We start from the raw sequence: 18,849 nt of genomic DNA on the forward strand, positions 1-18,849 counted from the left end.
TAGACATTTTTTAAAGTATACGTTTGTTTTTCATTTAAAAGAGGTAATGAATGGGGGAAAGTAAAGCAGCAACAAGATTACTGTGACTTTATCAGTGAGAACAAGTGCAAAAAAAAAAAAAAAAAAAAAAAAAAAGTTCAGATGCTCAGATTGAAACCCCAGAAACAAAGGCAGTTAAAGGAATGTACTGAATAGAGGCAGTAACTGAAGGTGTAACAGATAAACCCTAAATCCCTGTGGTTTAAGTTAGGACAGTTTTCATTCTCTCACAGGGCCTGGTCCAGGATGGATTGGTCAGAAAGAGACTGCCTCATACAATCCTTCAGGAACTCAGTCCTTCCATGTAGTGGCTCTGCCCTCCCCTGAGGCCCTGAAGTCATCAAATGAATAGGCATGAGGAAAACGAATAAAGCTTACCTGAGTGAGGCTTCTATGAGCCAGGCCACAGGTAGTGCTTATCATTGTGGCCTACGTTTCATTGACCAGAATGACATGGAACACCTGTCTGTACATGAAACTGGGAAATGTGCTCCATCTTGGGTCCAGAAAGAAAATAAAACATTCACATGGGTGAACCTCTGCCACAATGAAATGGGTGCCTAGACAATCCAATCACATTTATCTTTGGGTAGCTTTTAACTGAATATTATTGTTTAAAGTTTATAACTATGGTTCAGAGTCTAATTTAGCAAACCTCCATAAATATCTTTAAATGGATAGATGAAGTGAACTCAAAGCAGACATCTGGGAGGTTGGGCAATAGGCACCTGGAGGATCTTCTAGAAGACTAACAGAACACAGCTTTAGGAGTTACAATTTGTGCAGTATAGACCAGGCGCATGGATCCTTTAACCTGGAGAATCAAAGCTAGGTGATCAGGAAGGGGAATTTCAATAAAACCTGAGTGTCTGGAAAGTTTAGAAGGCTCCCTGGTGGGACACAAAGGGCAAGCTGTCCAAGGCATGAGTATTAGCAACTTGGAATAAGTCAACATCCCAATATGAGACCTGGGGATGTGACTGAGCTGGCTACTCCCCTTACCCAGGAATTTTTCAAAATGTCCTGATACTGCCTGGAGGACTACTGCTAAACCTGGAAGAACACAGAAAACTGAACAGTGATAAGAATAGAGCTTATGGATGGGTTGACAAAGCTCCAGCTCTAGCCTCAAATTCTAAGGGGAAAAGGGACAAGTTTCAAAGTTAGTTACTAGTGTTTTTAGATAAATGTGCTGGGGAGCAAAGCATTCTAAACCTGAGTATGAATGGGCTAACACTGGCATTAGCTACTGCTTTGCATTATCTGTGACCTTTGTCACTGGCTGCAGCAGATGTTGGAACAATGGCACATATTTGGAACCAGGCGATGACATGTGACAGATCCATGGGTCACATTAGGTTGTTGTTGCATTACCACTTCTGCTGCATCTAACCCTCCTCCATCTTCAGGAGCACCTCTGGATATTTTGCTAAGACAGTTTACTTTAGTCCTATACTTTACTCTGTGTATACCCTTATTTTTTCCTTCCATTTATTCAAATATTCTGCCTATTTAAGTTTTATAAATAGAAAAATCTAGGAATGTTTTGGCAGGTGTGTTTTTACTTTCAATCCATGTCTTCATGCATGTTGAAAGATGCATATTCTGTTCCTGCAAAAACAATAGAAAAATGTTCTTTCAGAGCCTGGGAAACACAGAGCAGAAGATATTGTTAATATACAAATGACTACATTATTTTTTTCTTTCAAGTATTAAAATGTAGTTATATTTATAGAGATACCTGGCTTTGATGCCTAGTCAGACACAGATGTTTTCTAAAGCCTATTTGAATTCTAATTGTTGAAATACACTTCAAACGTATTAACGAACAAGTTAATTCAATTCTATTAGATATAAAATGACTAGAACGTATTATGAATAGTAAGTTGAAAGAGTTTAGGGAAAATAAATGAAAAAATTCTGCCTGTGGAAGAGGATTGGGAGCTTTAATTTTCCCTATCAAATAAATAAGTGATTTATGATGCACCAAACAGGGATAAAATTAATAGATTCAGTTCTTACCTTATAGAGTTGACTTCTTCAGTGCTGATTTTAAAAGTGCACTGTTGATCTGTCACACTAAATGAGCTTATTATTTTGAACATTTTATTGCACTGTATTTAGACATATATATGTGTTTCGCATAAACTGCTCTAAATGATGAGGCAAGGCCTTTATACTGTGCTGTGAAATTTCACTTTGTTTCATCATATTATGAACAAAATGGAGCAAATGAAAGTTTCTCTTTTCCCTCAGTTAAAAGTCTCTGGAGCTAAGTTGTGACTAAACTTTCTTCATCTCTTTGCCTTTCCATCAACCTGCTTTTTCCTGGATTTTACTTCATCAGTTGTGCTTCCTGCCTCCTGGAACTTTGACCTGTTCCCTTTTTCTGTCATGTTCTCTTTACTTGTTTCTTAAACAAAAAGCACACTCTCTGGTTTAGGCTTTTCCCTTCAACTACTCACAGCTCTCTCCTTCACCATGAAGCTGCCTGAAAACATATTTTTAGTTACAGTTCATTCCGCTTCATTGTCCATACATAGCTTCACCAACTGTTAACTGGGAAAAAACAGTTTACCAATGACCTCCTAGTTACTGAACCTAGCAATCCTATTTTAACCTGTTGGCTCTGACCCTGCAAGTTACAACACCACCACTCAGGTCATCTAAAGTGCTTTTCCTTGTCCTCCTGGCTCTGGGACTCTATTTTCATACAGTCATTCCCTGGACCTGGTATTTGTTTTTCATTTTTCGACTTTACCTCTCCATTTGTCTAGGGCATATTTCTTCATGCAGGAATCCCTGACAGGTCCCTCAAACTGTGGACATTCTTCCCAAAGCTAGATTCATGGAAACAGCCCCTGAATAGGAGGACCAGTTCCTTCATTCCTATTTTATGCAATATCTGACATCCTTGCTGTTCCCACATTGAAAAATTTTCTATGTTGGTTTCTTTGATACACACAGAAATCTAGGGTTCTGTTTCCTTTTTAGATATTCATTCTCTGCCTTTCCCACGTGCTCCTCCTCTTTTACCTCTCCGTGGAATGTCTATTCTACAGACTTTTCTGTTCAGCTCTCTCTCCCCTTCAGTCACGGTACATTCTGCCTCCACAATTTATCTACATCCATATTCACCTTGTGTGGATAAATCCCATGGACCCGTCTCCAGTTGTAAGGACTGGACCTTCCTCCTGAGCTCTGATTCTTTGTTTCTAATCATTTACTCTTCCATAAAGACTTCAAAAACAGCATGTTGAAGTATTCTCCATAGACATTCCTCTCTTGTGAGTTTGTGTGTCTGCGCAGTAAAGTGTTTTCATTGAATGGGACAGTCACAGACTCTATTGTTCTTGCTCCTCCCTTCCTCCCTTCCTCCTCCTCCTCTTCCTTCTTCTCCTCCTTTTCCTCCTCCTTCTTCTTCTCTCTCTCTCTCTCTCTCTCTCTCTCTCTCTCTCTCTCTCTCTCTCTCTCTCTCTCTCTCTCTCTCTCTCTCTCTCTCTCTCTCTCTCTCTCTCTCTGCAGCTGCTGCTGTTGTACTGTCCTTTCTCTATGGAGGCCCTTTTCTTTCTTTGACTAAATTAACTTAAACCCATGTGTTTCTCAACATCAATTAAAGCATCACTTCAATTTGAAAACATTTTTCCCCACCCTAGACTGACTTAGTTGACTGTCTGCTATGCTTCTTAACAGTCAAATATTTCCAGGTCTCCACATGTATATTTACCATGTCTGTATCTTCACTTACACGACTAAAGGAGGTCAAGGATAGAAAACAAGGGACATAGAACTAGGATTCATCCAAACAAAATCAGTATGGACGTGGAGGAAACTGCCTATCCAGAACACACAAGGGCTGGTGATTGAAACCATCAGAAGAGTATATCAGCACAGCAATATGTTGAGTTTGAAAGGTAAAGTACTGAACTTTGTATGTGGTACTTATGAGCATTGGATTTAAGACAAGCATCACTTAACGCTGAAAAACAAATATACAATATGAGCAAATAAAACAAACATGAAAATACATGCTCAACAAGAAACATAAGTCTAAAACAATAAGAACAGCCCAAAAGGCTTTTAGAGATTACTCTAGTTCATGCTGACAAAATAAGAAGCAAAGTTTTAAGAAATATTCAGATAATAAGAAAAAATGATTTAGTTAAGATACTGGGGAAGGGATATGTAGTGCCAGGAAGAGGATAGTACTTATACAAATTAGAGTAGGATAATCAGAGAAAGAATAAATGTGCTAAAGTAAACATGCCAGAGTCAGGTGGGTCTGAGAGTAAGAAAACAGTAATCAAATTCTCAAATAATAAAGAAAATAAGACATTGTTTATGGCATGTTCTCTTCTCATTATTAATTTTTAGACTCTGAGGATTTATTCAGATATCTTAGATTCCTATTGCTACTTTAACCAATTTACCAAAAACTTTGTGGCTTAAAATAGCACAAATTTATGATTTTACATTTCTGGAGGTCAGAAGCTTCCAAATCAAGATATCCACAGAGTTGTGTTCTTCCTGTTGGTTCTAGGAGGGAAGCTGCTCTTTGCAGCTTCTAAAGGTCTCTTGCAAAGTTTGACTTGGGTGTGCATCAGAATAGCAATCAAGGGTAATCTCATGATTTCAATATCTTTAACTCAATTACTTCTCCCTTTAGTCATATAAATACTATACTAATAGGTTCTAAGGATGAGAACATGTGTGTCATTGGGGAGAGGATTAATCTATCAGAGAGAGACAAAAGGATAATAAAAATTAGATCGATTTCTGAATTTTATTCATTTGTTAAAATTTGAGAGTCTTTCATATAAAAAAAAAAAAAAAGTTACTTGGGAGGTTTCAAGATGACGGAATAGAAAAGGTTGCTTTCCTGGCTCCTTCCTACCATGAAACCAAGAAAGCAATTAGGCAGCTTCTCAGTAAGGTGAGTGAAACAGAAAAAGTGGGGGAGCCTTTAAAAACTGGACGTTCAAAGCAGATTAGGGACTCAAGAGGTGGGATATAATACAATAAGGAAGAAATCCCCAGTGCCACAGCCACTGCCACAGTCAGAGGCATCACCACGAGCAGTCCCTCCAGGAGCGAAGTGGAGGGATAAGGGAATTAAAGGCAGCCACAGTTTTAGAAAACCCGAGCTGTGTCTGGATACAGGGAAATTAGAAATCAAAGACACTGCCTGACTAAACCGAAAGGCGCACTGCACAAAAACCTCAGGTGGCAAAGAAGCTGAATCTCTCCTACTGTGGCTTGTGGAGCATAGAGAAAGGAAGGAACCATTTTGCATTCACGGAAACTGGGACAGCAGCTGAAGGCGCTGCTTTCTGACAAACCTGAGTTGGGCCCAAAATAAGGGCCTAGAAAACCCACACTGCACAGCATAGAGTGTGCCTAAGGGACCAGGAGAAAATCAAATGTGGAGAGAGGTTTGCAAAGGGGAATATTCAACATGGAAACTCACCCAACTCTCCCCATCCATTCTCAGATCCGGCTGCTTGCAGGACCTGCTGAGAGAGACAAGCTGACCCGGAAGTCAAAAGGGAAGGGGAGGAAGAGATTGAGTTTGGAGAAGGAACACAAGACCAGGAAACATGGGATCTGCAGGGGCATGTGGACTAAGAATTGGCTCCTCCACCACATGAGTGGAACCCAGGGGAGATCCCTGGGGTGCAGTCTTCCAAGACTGACCAGCTATCGCCGGGCCTTGGAGGTGCACTTATTTAAAATTTCCAGACCAAATGGCATTTAGTGAAGGGGCTGGAGTCCACCTAAGCCTAAACCCTGCCTCCAGAAACTCCACGTAGGGGATTACCTCTCTTATTCCAGCAATCCAGAGGATAGAGCATCAGGCTCCAGAAGACCCCACCTAAAACTGCTGAGAGGGGAAGCTGAGAATCTTTCAAACTCCAGTGGAAACAATTCTTTAACTTTTCATCAAGATTTTATTTTTCCTCTCTCTTTTCTTTTTCTTTTGTTCTTTTATCTGTTTAATTGTGACCTTAGTGGTTCATGGACATTTATACATACTCATATTACTTTTTTTCTCATTTCTAGCATTTTTTTAAAGCCAGTTATTTTCATTGAATCAGTTTTTATAGAATCAGAATGAATGATTAATACATTTCAGGTTTGTTTTTTATTCTTTTATTTTTATATTTTGAATTTTTACTTTATATTTTTTAAATTATTTTTTTATTTTTTATTTTTTACAGACTGTATTTTGATTCATTGTACACGAATGGGGTACATCATTTCATTTCTATGGTTGTACATGATGCAGATTCACACCATTTGTGTAATTATATGTGTACATAGGGTAATGATGTCTGTCTCATTCCACCATTTTTCATACCCCAATCCCTCCCATTTTCTTCTACATAAAGTTCCTCCATTCTCCTCTCACTCCCATCCTCCCATCCCTATTATAAATAATCATTCAGGAAAAGCATTTGGCCTTTGGTTTTTTGGGTTTGGCTTATCACACTAAGCGTGATATTCTCCAATTTCACCCATTGATTTGCAAATGCCATAACATTATTCTTCTTTATGGTTGAATAAAATTCCATTGTGTATATATACCACAGTTTTTTTATCCATTCGTCTATTGAAGGGCATCTAGGTTTGTTCCACAATCTAACTATTGTGAATTGAGCTGCTGTAAGCATTGATGTGGCTTTGTTACTGTGGTCTGCTAATGTTAAGTTCTTTGGGTATAAACCGAGGAGTGGGATAACTGGGTCAAAAGGTGGGTCCATTGACAAATTTCTAGAGACATAAAACATACCCAAATTGAATGAGGAAGACAGAAAATGTACACAGATCAGTTTTAAGCAATAAAATAGAAGATGTCATTAAAAGCCTACCAACAAAGAAAAGTCCAGAAACAGATTGATTCTCAGCAGAATTCTGCCAGACTTTCAAAGAACTAATGCCAATCTTCCTCAAATTATTCCATGAAATATAAAAGATGAGAACCCTTCCAAGCTGAGTCTGTGAAGCTACTATCACCCTGATACCAAAACTAGATAAAGATACATCAAAGAAAGAAAACTTCAGACCAATATCCATGATGAACATAGATGCAAAAATTCTTAATAAAATACTGGCAAATCACATACAAAAGCATATTAAAAAGACAGTGCACCACAATCAAATGCAGTTCATCCCAGGGATGCAATGTTGGGTCAACACTGGGAAATCAATAAACACAATTCATCACATCAATAGACTTAAAGACAAGAATCACATGATTATCCCAATAGATGCAGAAAAGACATTTGACAAAGTACAGCATCCATTCATGTCAAAAGATACTAGAAAAACTAGGGATAGCAGGAACATACCTCAACATTGTAAAAGCATGCTAAACTCAAGGCCAACATCATTCTAAATGGAGAAAAATTGAAAGCATTACCTCTAAGATCTAGAAAAAGACAGGGATGCCCTCTTTCACCACTTCTATTCGACATATCCCTGGAAACTCTAGCCAGAGCAGTTAGACATAGATAGAAATTTAGGGAATATGAATAGGAAAAGAAGAACTCAAACTATCCCTATTTGCCAATGACATGATTCTATATTTAGAAGACCCAAAAAAACTCCACCAGAAAACTTCTAGAACTCATAAATGAATCCAGCAAAGTAGCAGGATATAAAACTAACATCCATAAGTCAATCGCATTCCTATATCCCAGTGATGAATCAACTGAAAGAGAAATTAGGAAAACTATCCCATTCACGATAGTCTCAAAAAAACTTGAGGAATCAATCTAACAAAAGATGTGAAAGACCTCTACAATGAAAACTACAGAACATTAAAGAAAGAAATTGAAGAAGATCCTGGAAAATGGAAAGATCATCTATGTTCTTGGATAGGCAGAATTAATATTGTCAAAATGGCCAAATTTCCAAAAGTGCTATACAGAATTAATGCAATTCCTACTAAAGATCTGATGATGTTCTTCATAGAAATAGAAAAAGCAGTCATAAAATTCACTTGGAAAAATAAGAGGCCCAAAATAATCAAATTAATCCTCAGTAAGAAAAATGAAGCAAGAAGCATCACAATACCGGACCTTAAATTATATTTCAGCTATACCAAAACAACTATGAGAATCAATGTAGCAGAATAGAAGTTAGAGCTAGCTGGGACTTCCAGCACTGCATTAAATAAGAGTGATGAAAGTGGGCATCCTCATCGTGGTTCACATCTTTGAAGGAAAGTTTGTAGCTTTTATGCATTCAGTATAATGTTAGATATTGGCTTCTCATAAATAGCCTTTGTTATGTTGAGGCACATTCCTTCTATACCTAATTTGTTCCTAATTTGTTCAATGTTTTTTTCATGAAAAGATTTGAATTTTATCAATTCAATAGATGTCTTCTCTGCATGTATTGAGATGACCTATGGTTTTTTCCTTCAGTTTGTTGATCTGCTGTATTAATTTGTGTATATTGAATCATCTTTATATCCCTCAGATAAATCCTACTTGACCATGACAACCTTTCTGATGTGCTGATAGATTCAGTCTGGTAGTATTTTATTGACAAATTTTGTATCTATATTAATAAAGAATATTGGCCTGTAATTTTCAGGGTTTTTTCCTTCCTTCCTTCCTTCCTCCCTCCCTCCCTCCCTCCCTACCTCCCTTCCTCTCTCTCTCTCTCCCTCTCTCTCTCTCTCTTTCTTTTCTTTCCTTATTTATTTTTGTGCCTTTACCTAGTTTTGTATCAACATAGTTATGCTCCTAAAATGTGTTTGTAACTATTCCTTCCTTTTCTATGTTTTGGAATAACTTAAAAAGAATTGGTATTGTTTCTTTTTCAGATATTTAGTAGAATTCAATCCTGAAGTCATCTGATCCTGGGCTTTTACTTTGATGGAAGAATTTATTACTAATTCAGTCTCATTACTTGTTATTGGTCTGTTCATGTTTCCTAAATATAAAGCAAGTGTTCTTTCCACTACTCTGTTACACTTTCTTTTGATTAAAAAGGGGAAAATATTCTGAGTTTTCAGGAATTTTCTCAGCAGAAAGAAAATCAAACAGATAGCTTATATATTACTCCATCATTATGCCTTTTATAAATATATTCTTCATTTTGGATGAAAGTGAGAAATTTGAACACATTTTCATTCATTTCAAATTTTGGATCTAAGACTTCAGTATAGAGAGTCCTAGGATGCAAAGAATGTATAGACTGCTATAGGTGTCACTCACTGCTTTAATCTCCCTTTCATGTTTGAAAATACACATTGTGGGGGAGGAAATACAAATGCCCATGAACTCAATCAGGGCTTCTGAATAATACAAGATTTGGTAGAAGAGTGTAAGCTTAGTCCTAAATGGTCACTAATGCTCATCTTTCAGGAGACGGGTAGAGGGGAGTGTGAAGTCATTGTAAAGGGGAAGCTCTTCTCAGTGCTAGATTTCTGTTACTTTCTAGAAAGTGGACCCATTGTTGGCAGACAATCAACTTTATAAAGCAATAAGCCAGAAATTTAAATTTTTATATTGCTAACAGCATTTTAAGTAGTCGTAAAGCACTGAATGGCTAGAGAAAACATGTATTAAGACCCAAAAGAAAGCTGTGATTTCTAGCATAAGGATATTGATAGTACTAGACATATCCATCCAAAAAAGGTATGAAATTAAAGCAATGAGCAGATTTTGACAGCTAGTCAAGGAGAGGTAGAGAGAGGAATATTGTTTGGACTAGTTTTACATTTGAAAACTGACAAACGTTCATTAAATCTCCCTCTCTTATTTTATTATTGGAAACTTCAATTATTTTTAGCATTAATAATTATTTAAGAACAAAACAAACAAATGGAAGGAAGAAAGATTGAGGATTTAGGTGCAGCAGTAAGAAAAATATACCTTTGTGATTTATTTTCTAGAAGTATAGACACAAAATATGTCAAAATCACCAAAATATTTAGTCTTAAAGAGGTATTGAGAGATTCTGGGGTAACAGATCCCTCAATATAGTGGCAGGTAGTCTAACATTCCAAGACAAGATCTGCATCATTTTTAAGAAGTCAAAAAAATAAAAAATAAAAAGATAGTCAAAAAGCCAATAGAGTCCAGTATCCTATAGCCAAGCTAAGAGGACATTTAGTATTAAGTGAGGATCTCCTCTGCCAGAAGCTGCTGGGCAGTCAGGACAAATCAGAGCAGAGAGATATCCAGCAGCTCTGGCACCAGCAAAAGTGTAGACGGCCTTGGCAGTTGCAGTTTGCTGCTGTACAGTAGGAGAAAGCTGGGAGTCAAATAAGATTGTACTTGGGAGACTGGAGGGAGGGACAGTAGTATTAGGCAGGGGGAGTGGGCAACAGAGAAGAGGGAGTCCACTTCCTGTTTGTCACTTAGAAGATATGGACAGAAATGAGAGGTGTGCTGTGCTGATGGTGAGTGTCACTTTGAGTGTGTCAATCCTGGTAAGAAGTGGTGTTAAAAGTAGACTTGAGTGTTTGAGGGTTGGGGAAAATCTTCCTGAATTTTGAGTAGTAGAAGTTGTATCAGCCAAGAAATGCTTCAAACAGGATTTAGAATTTTGATAAGGATGCTTACTTTTCTTGTTTTTCTTGTTTTGAAATAATTAGAACTATTTTCAAAAAAAGTCAATGTAATCTCATCATCAAGTGATACTTGGTGCCATTTTCAGAATATGTAAAGAATATATAAATTATATACACATATCTTGTGTATAGTTTATATATATTGCATAACATGCTGTGCAGTTTTATATATGTAATATATACATAAAACTACAGATTTACATATAATGCATAAATAAAATTTTTATATATTTTTCATAAACATAGACACATACACACATGCACACACGTGCACATATTTGCAGAGATGGACCAAACTCATAAATGATTTCATTCTAGCTTGCATAGATTAAATCTCTCTGTTTCTGTTGTAAATATCTCTGTGAGTTTTAAGAAATGTGTCATGTAACCACCATTGTAATTTCATAGAGAATAGTTTCACTGCCCTAAAAAATACTACCATATTGAGCAATCCCAAACTAAATCCCTGGCAACCACTGTTTGTTTACTATTTCTATACTTTTGCCTTTTCTAGAATGTCATAAATATGGAATAACACAGTATGTAACCTTTGAAGACTGGCTTCTTTTAGTTAGCAACATGAATTTAAGTTTCATTTATATCTTTCTGTAGGTTGTTAGCTTATTGTCTTTATTTTTCATCTCTGAATAGCATTCCATTCTAGGGATATTATAGTCTTTTTATCCACTCATTTATTTAAGACCATTTGGGTCACTTTAAGTTTCTGATTGTGAATAAAATTACTACAGATATTTGTGTGTAGGCATGACTTTTCAAATCAGTTTTTTCAGTGTTTTAATCAGAAAGGAATGATGCATTTTATCAAGCATCTTTTGTGCAGCTATTGGTGGCTTTTGTCCTTCATTCTGCTGATATGCTGTGTCATGTTGATTGATTTGTGTATGTTGAACCACCTCATATCCCTGGGATGAATTCCACTTGATCATGGTGAATAATAGATGCCAAGGAGTGTAATTGCTAGATCAAATTTTCAGACTATGCTTAGCCTTATAAGAAATGGCCACACTGCCTTGCACAGAGGCAACACCATTGCATTCCCATCAACAGTGAGTGGGAGGGCCATAGTACATCTTCTTCATCCATCCTCAGTGCTGTCGGGTTTGGGATTTCAAGTCACTGTAATATGAGTGTAATGACATCTCATTGCTGTTTTAATTCATAATTCCCTCAGGACATATGACGCTGAACATGTTTCAGGGGCTTGTTTGTCCTCTATGTATCTTCTTTGGTGAGATCTTTTGTTTGGAACTTTTGTTCATTTGAAAATTGAGCTGTTTTCCTATTCAGTTTTAAGAGTTCTTTGCATAGTTCAGATACAAACCCTTTATCAAATATGTCTTTGGCAATCTTCTCTCTGAGTACATGGCTTGTCTTCTCATTTTCTCTACTGGATGTTTTATAGAGCATAAATTTTAATTTTAGTGAAGTTCAACTTATCAGTGTTTCTCTTTCATGGATCAAGTTCGTTTATTTAACCTGATATTTCCTCTTAATGTGTTTCAAACATAAGTCTTGTAATAAATATACATTTTTACTTTCAAAAAAACATAAAAAATACTTCCAAGCACAGTGAAAAATGAGAAAGGAGTGCTTTCTAAGTTCATCTAGTATAAAAGTGGAAAAACTATTCTATAAAATATAATTTTATAAAATATCAATTTTATAAATAAATGTTATTTCAAACACAATTTACATTTTTCCTATTTTTCTAATTATTTCTCCTTAAGTTAATTTCTAATCTGCTATTACTCTTGTTACAATGTCAATGCAGATGTTTAAAGATAATCAGAATTTCACCATGTCTTTGGTTAGGCTTCTTAAAGGATAGCCCAGTTCTCTGATACAAAATAAAAAGCTTTTAAATCTAACAATGAGACTTCAGAGAGGAAATGACAGTGTGGAAGTGGATCTGAGTGATAGAATTACTGAATTTAAAGATGAAATTTAAAATCAAATTCAAGACTATGGATTGTTTGAGCCTTTTGGATCACTCTTGATTGATAATAATCAGGACAAGGAGTCTTACTACTAATTAAAGCCTTGCATTTATTATTCCACTCTAGAATTTGCACACAAACTGTCTTTCATTTCTGGTAATGTTAATCAAGTAAATTAGTATGAAATATGCACCCCCCCCCCAAAAAAAAAGATACCTTGCCTTGTGCCATTACCTCCTATAATTTTCACGATTTCCCTTCAGAGGAACTAATATTATTCCACTTTATAAATGAGAAAAATGGATGCTACAGAAAATTCAGGGATCTGATGTAATAGCTAATATGGTGGAGCTGGGTTTCGAATGAAGGCCTGACTGATAGAAAAGCATGTGCTTTCTCAACAAACCGTACAGAAATATTATCACGCAGAACCAAGTGTGTCATATGCTGACATGAATACTCCTCATTTGGGTGGGACACACATATAGCTCTTGATATGGGAGGAAACACCTCATATGATATGATAGCAAGTGTAAGGAGAAGCCAGGCAGAACTGAAATAAATGGGGAGGAAGAAGTAGTAATCTGTTTAATAAGCTGATTTCCTTTCCTTCTGGACAGCTGGACTACACTTCTCAGCCTCTTATAGTTATTCTGACCATGACTGCATATCATTTCCAGGCCTGATCCATAAAAAACACCTAGATGATCTCTCTCTTTCTTTCTCTGTGCTTCTGTCAGACTGTATTCTTGAATACTTAGTAGTAAGTGCTGCCTACCCCTGATCAGACTTCATCAGTACAAAAAAGGGACTTTCCACTCCACTCTGCCAAGCTAGTAATATTTCCAAATTTGTCTGTCACATCTGTTACTGTTACCTTACCTTGACTAACACATAAATTGAAACGAGAAGTGGGTTGCTACAAACAAAAACCTAAAATATGTGGACAGACATAAAAAATAAAATATATTGGACAGGAGACTGCAAGAAAATTAGTATCATGAGTTAGTAAATTTTATAATGATAACATAAAAGCCAAAATGTTTGGAAAAATTGTTGTCTGCAATCAAATGAATAATACCAAGTACCTACCAAGCCTTTAGAAACAGGAGAAGTTGTGAAATGCAATTATTAATAGTGTGCAATATTTTTAATAGTTAAATTTAGCAAGATATTTTTTTACTCTTTTTAAAATAAATTTTTATTGGTGCATTATAATTATACCTAATAACAGGATTCATTGTTATGTATTCATACATACATGCAACAAAATTTAGCTACTTTCATTCCCATTTACCTCCTCTTTCCCTCCTCTCCTCTCCCAGCCCCCATCCCTTCATCCACTGTAATGATCCCCTTCCTTTACTCTGTTTTGATAATATTCCCTACTTTTTTTTTTTTTCCATTTTTTTCTCTAGCTTCAACATGAGAGAAAACATATGATCCTCCACTTTCTGAGTTTGGCTTAGTTCCAAATAATGTTCTCAAGTTGCATTCATTTTCTTGCATATGATATAATTTTGTTATTCTTTGTGGCTGAATAAAACTCCATTGCATATAAACACCATCTTTTCTTTAATCATTCATGTTGGTTCTAGTTCATACATATTAAGAATTATAATTTGAAAACACATTGCGCACCTTGGTTAATTAAATTGAATTGTAAGTGTATCTACCCTCCCCATTTCTGTTGATGTCAAAGAAGTTTCCACTGGGTTGAAAGTCAGGACCAGAAGGGCAAAGATTAAAAACAAATAAATAAGGTTTAAGAATTATGTCTGAGGAGAACTTCAAGACTGAAGACTGACACACCTGACCATGTAGAAACAAGACAAAAGCATATTGTATGTTTGATAACTTACATTGTCAGAAAATCAGACGTTCTGGTTTTTAGAACAACCATGACAACAACAAAAGTTCAGGACTTAAACAACCATCAAATTCCCAAATTTCCACCAGCAAGAAAAAGGCTATACAAAGATGGCTTATGCCTCATCACCAGCCTCACATAGCATCACTGAGGATAGTTTACAAGGAAGAAGTTCCTGCAGTGGAAGAAGGGTACAAGAAAATTCCTCCCAGAAAGTGGAATAGAGTCTCATAAAGGATCTTCCCCTCACCCAGAATGGGAGGTTTCTTCACTCCACAATAATGTTTTCTTTTTTTGGTGGGAGGTAGTGGGGATTGAACTCAGGGGCACTCAACCACCAAGTTACATCCCCAGCCCTATTTATATTTTGTATTTTATTTAGAGATGGTCTCACTGAGTTGCTTAGTGCCTTGCTTTTGCTGACACTGGTTTTGAACTCACAATCCTCCTACTTCAGTCTTCTGAGCTGCTGGGATTAAAATAATGCTTTCTCAGTTATTATGGAACAGTATTTCCTTGGTGTCTCCCACTATGGCCACTTCTAAGAAGGCCATTTTTAATTACTGCAATGCATACTGTTGTGTGTTGGGTATGCAGGTGCAGGAAATTGTCTTTTAGTTATAGTTTATGAGGAGGCAAATCAAATCTGATGGAGAATAATGTGCAGCACATCTTGATTTTGAGTGGAATAAAAAAGAAAGGGGCGAGCTATAGTAGAAACTGATGAGATGTTCATTGAAAGCATCTCTCTTTCCTCCTGGGTACATGGCTAGATTGCTATTTCCAGATTCCTGTCCAGTTGATATGCATATATCATTGAGTTCTAGCCAATAAAATGTTAGTGTAAATGACACACGAGTGATCCTTCTTGCATTCCTCTGTATTTTGATTCTCAGAATGAGTTTAAAATCTATGTATTGAAAATGAAAGAGCCTGAATGACAGCATGGAGCAAACCACTTCATTGCCTTCTCACTACACCAACAAAACAAGAAAGCAAATTTTCTATAGTATTAAAACATTGATATATTGGGATTCTTCTGTTGCAAGGTAGTTACCCTATTAAATACTTCAGGAAAAACTTTCCAGAAAAAGAAAAAAAAAAAATGAAATGGAACCCGAATTTCTCTTGCAATGAAGAAACATATGTATATTACCATGAAAAATGAGCAAAAATCTTGAGACAGGATTGAGCTTTAAAAGCATGTAAGGACATGGTGTCAAGTCAACAAGTTCAACTTTATGATGATTCATGATCTAATATATTAGTTAATAATAATGATGATTGCCTACATGGCAAGTATAAGTTGAGCATTTATCTTCAAGATACTCTAGTAACTTTATTGTTATACCCATTTTACCAGTGAGGAAATTAAGACATAGAGATATAAGTAACTTGCCTTTATTTAACATCTCCTATGATGTAGACTTAAAATTGTAACTCATATCTGTCCCTCAAATCCATACTTTTTATTTTTTATATTTTTAAAATTTTCAACTGATATACAGAGAGTAAACTAAATTCATAATGCTTATTTCATTTCAACATTTAGAAAGCTAAACAGTTTAAAATTTCCCTGCTATTACCCATTAGATATGAATGAAAATGTACATATGATGATTGAAGTCTTGAGGTTGAATGTTCCAAAATGATCCAAATCGTACTTCCATTAAATATATTTTTAGTTGATCACTAAAAACAACACTCATCTTAATGCACCATTATCAGTCAGTTAATAACAGAAAAACCCATAAAATACATATCTCATCTATGTTTGTCAGTTTACACTAACCACTGTACTTCAGTGAATATAGACATAACACATGACTAATTTTCATTTGTCTCTTGAGAAAATCAAGCACAGAAACATACCTGCACACATTTTAAGCCCTCCCCCACTTCTTTTGGCCAATCTGAAATTGTGCTTCATGTAATTATTTTGTTACTCTCTAGAAAATTATGATGTTCTTGCCCCCAGAGGCTAAAGCCCAACAAGGAGAATCTATGGTCTAATGCCAATACCAGCTGTTGGAAATTATCTTCCAGCTCAAATTCGGTCTGTTGTTTTTAGATTTCAGGGGTTCTGGTTCCATTCCTAGAAACAACGATTTTTTTCAAAGGCTAAAATGACATTAATTAGTTCCATTAAAATTTCTGAGTGTGTACTATTAAGGGATTTCCAAGTTGCCACAACATTTTTACTTGACCAGGTGCTGTGACCCTAGGGTGCTGTTAGAAGGACTTAAGATGACATGTGGCTTGGCACTGGATTTCTCAGAGAGATTTCCACTGAAGACTTAAAAACTATAGGGCAGTGGCTCAATGAGAGCTGATCAAGCAGGACATGGTGGGGCAAGATAAATAGTCAAATGCAAGGAAAATACATTGACATCTAGTTTTCTCATACAAAATAAGATTAATTATAATGTGACATTTCTAGAGTACCTAAAACCTAATAAAGATGTTTAAAATGTATCATGTTGAGAATCTGACTTATCTTACCCTATGCAGCCATGTTTCTCAATGTTCTTGTTATAAATATTTATAATTAATGTCTCAATTGAAAAGTGCTTGATGAGAACCTGAATTGCTTTTCTAAGAATGAAGTACTTGACTTGAATCAAGTACTATATAGGTCTAAATGGTGAGTATAATTAAGAAAAAACTGAATACAGTGAATACTCATAACATATTTTAATCAAAACATTGAATAATAAAAAATAAAAGTTGTTATAACTGCAATTTCAAAAAAATTTTAAAAATTGTGAAATAATGGGTTTTGTGTTTGGAGATATTCTTGTGAAACCATTAATAATTCTCATCTCTTAAGAAAGAAAGATCATCTGTAAAAGAATAGATTTGTAAGTAATTTCAGACAGGATTGTAAGACTGGAACATGAGGATCTGGGTGATAAAATTTACAATATTCTAATTCACATAAGTCAGATTTTTTAAAAATTCTGAAATGGGAAAGCAGATTTTCACTTTATGATTAAATGAATATTACTAAGGAAATTAGATTTTACTACCACTTTTAAAAAATTTACTTCCACTTTTGCTTCTAATCACAGTTATAAGTCCTTTCTGCTAGCAGCTAGAGGCAAATGGTACATTATATGGTATTAAGCTCATAAACATGCTCTCAACTTCCTAGTTTATTTTAAAGCCTCAAAGATTCTTGACATAGCAGGGGCATAAAATATTTTGTTGGGTGTTTTTATTTTAGGGCTTCAACAGGGAGATGTGCAAGTCTATTACATTTTTCTCAGTGAATGTAAAAGTGTTCCATGGTGCTCACTGGCTCTCTGTGTAGTCAACATGCAATAAAACAAAAGCAGCAATGGCTTTGCATGCTTCACTTACCAACTAAACAGCGTAGCTTACCTCCCACTAACATCACCAGGTCAACAGTTAGTTAGTACACTAGCAGACTGCAAAAATATACTGAAATAATTTTTTGCAACTTGGTGTTATAACCATTTAGAGACATGGATTTAAAATATATACTGTTATAAAATATCAGTCCATTGATAAATAGCACAGTTTATGAATGGAATATAACATATACATGCAGCCAACCTCCATCACAATATGACAAACAATAACAAAAAGAAATTGCTAAAAGATAATACTTCAGGTTTATCTTGCACTACAGGTACAAATATTAAGGCAGGCTTTTAGAGCAAAGAAAGATTTTAAAAAAAAAAAGAGCTTTGCAAACTTTATTTCTAGAAAGTAATTATCAAGCTGCATGGCAGCATAAAGTCCTATTGATCCAAATTTCTCTTTCTGTATGAACTTCACAGACTTGCATGACTTGGCATCAGTAAAAGCTAATGATGATTCATGCTATTGGCTTCAACAGGCCTGGTCCCTAGGAACTCAGCTTTGACCTTTCATTAGCACTTCTCTCCCAAGGCAAGTAGGATCATTCTCTAGGCATACTTCCTAATCACCCTAAAACACTTGGAGAATCAGTTAAAAGTCAGGGTGAGGGGCTAGTATGCTAAGGGAAAGTGAAGATTCAGTCTAAGGGGAGAAAGCACCTGATTGTTAGTCTGGTTAGCAGTCCTGGAAACCCTGGAAAACAATTTACATGTTAAAATTTGAGTTAGGTAAAGTTAAAATAGCCATAGGTACAAAAAATATGTTTAAGTGCTATCAGCTGGTTTTAACTTGTAGCGGCATTTACTTCTCTCCTTGCTCTAAAACCCCATGTAACATTTATGAATTCATTTTTCCTTGATCAAACATTTATTGAGCTTCTAGCACAATACTAGGCACTTAAATAGCATTCTGTTATGGTAATACAGAAGTCATTAATTTTTTAAAATTATTTTTTAAAATAAATGTTTTAAGTGGCTCCTGAAGCAAGGATTGATTAAATGAAACAT

This window comes from Sciurus vulgaris, assembly GCF_902686455.1.
Source record: "Sciurus vulgaris genome assembly, chromosome: 3".
NCBI lineage: Eukaryota > Metazoa > Chordata > Mammalia > Rodentia > Sciuridae > Sciurus > Sciurus vulgaris.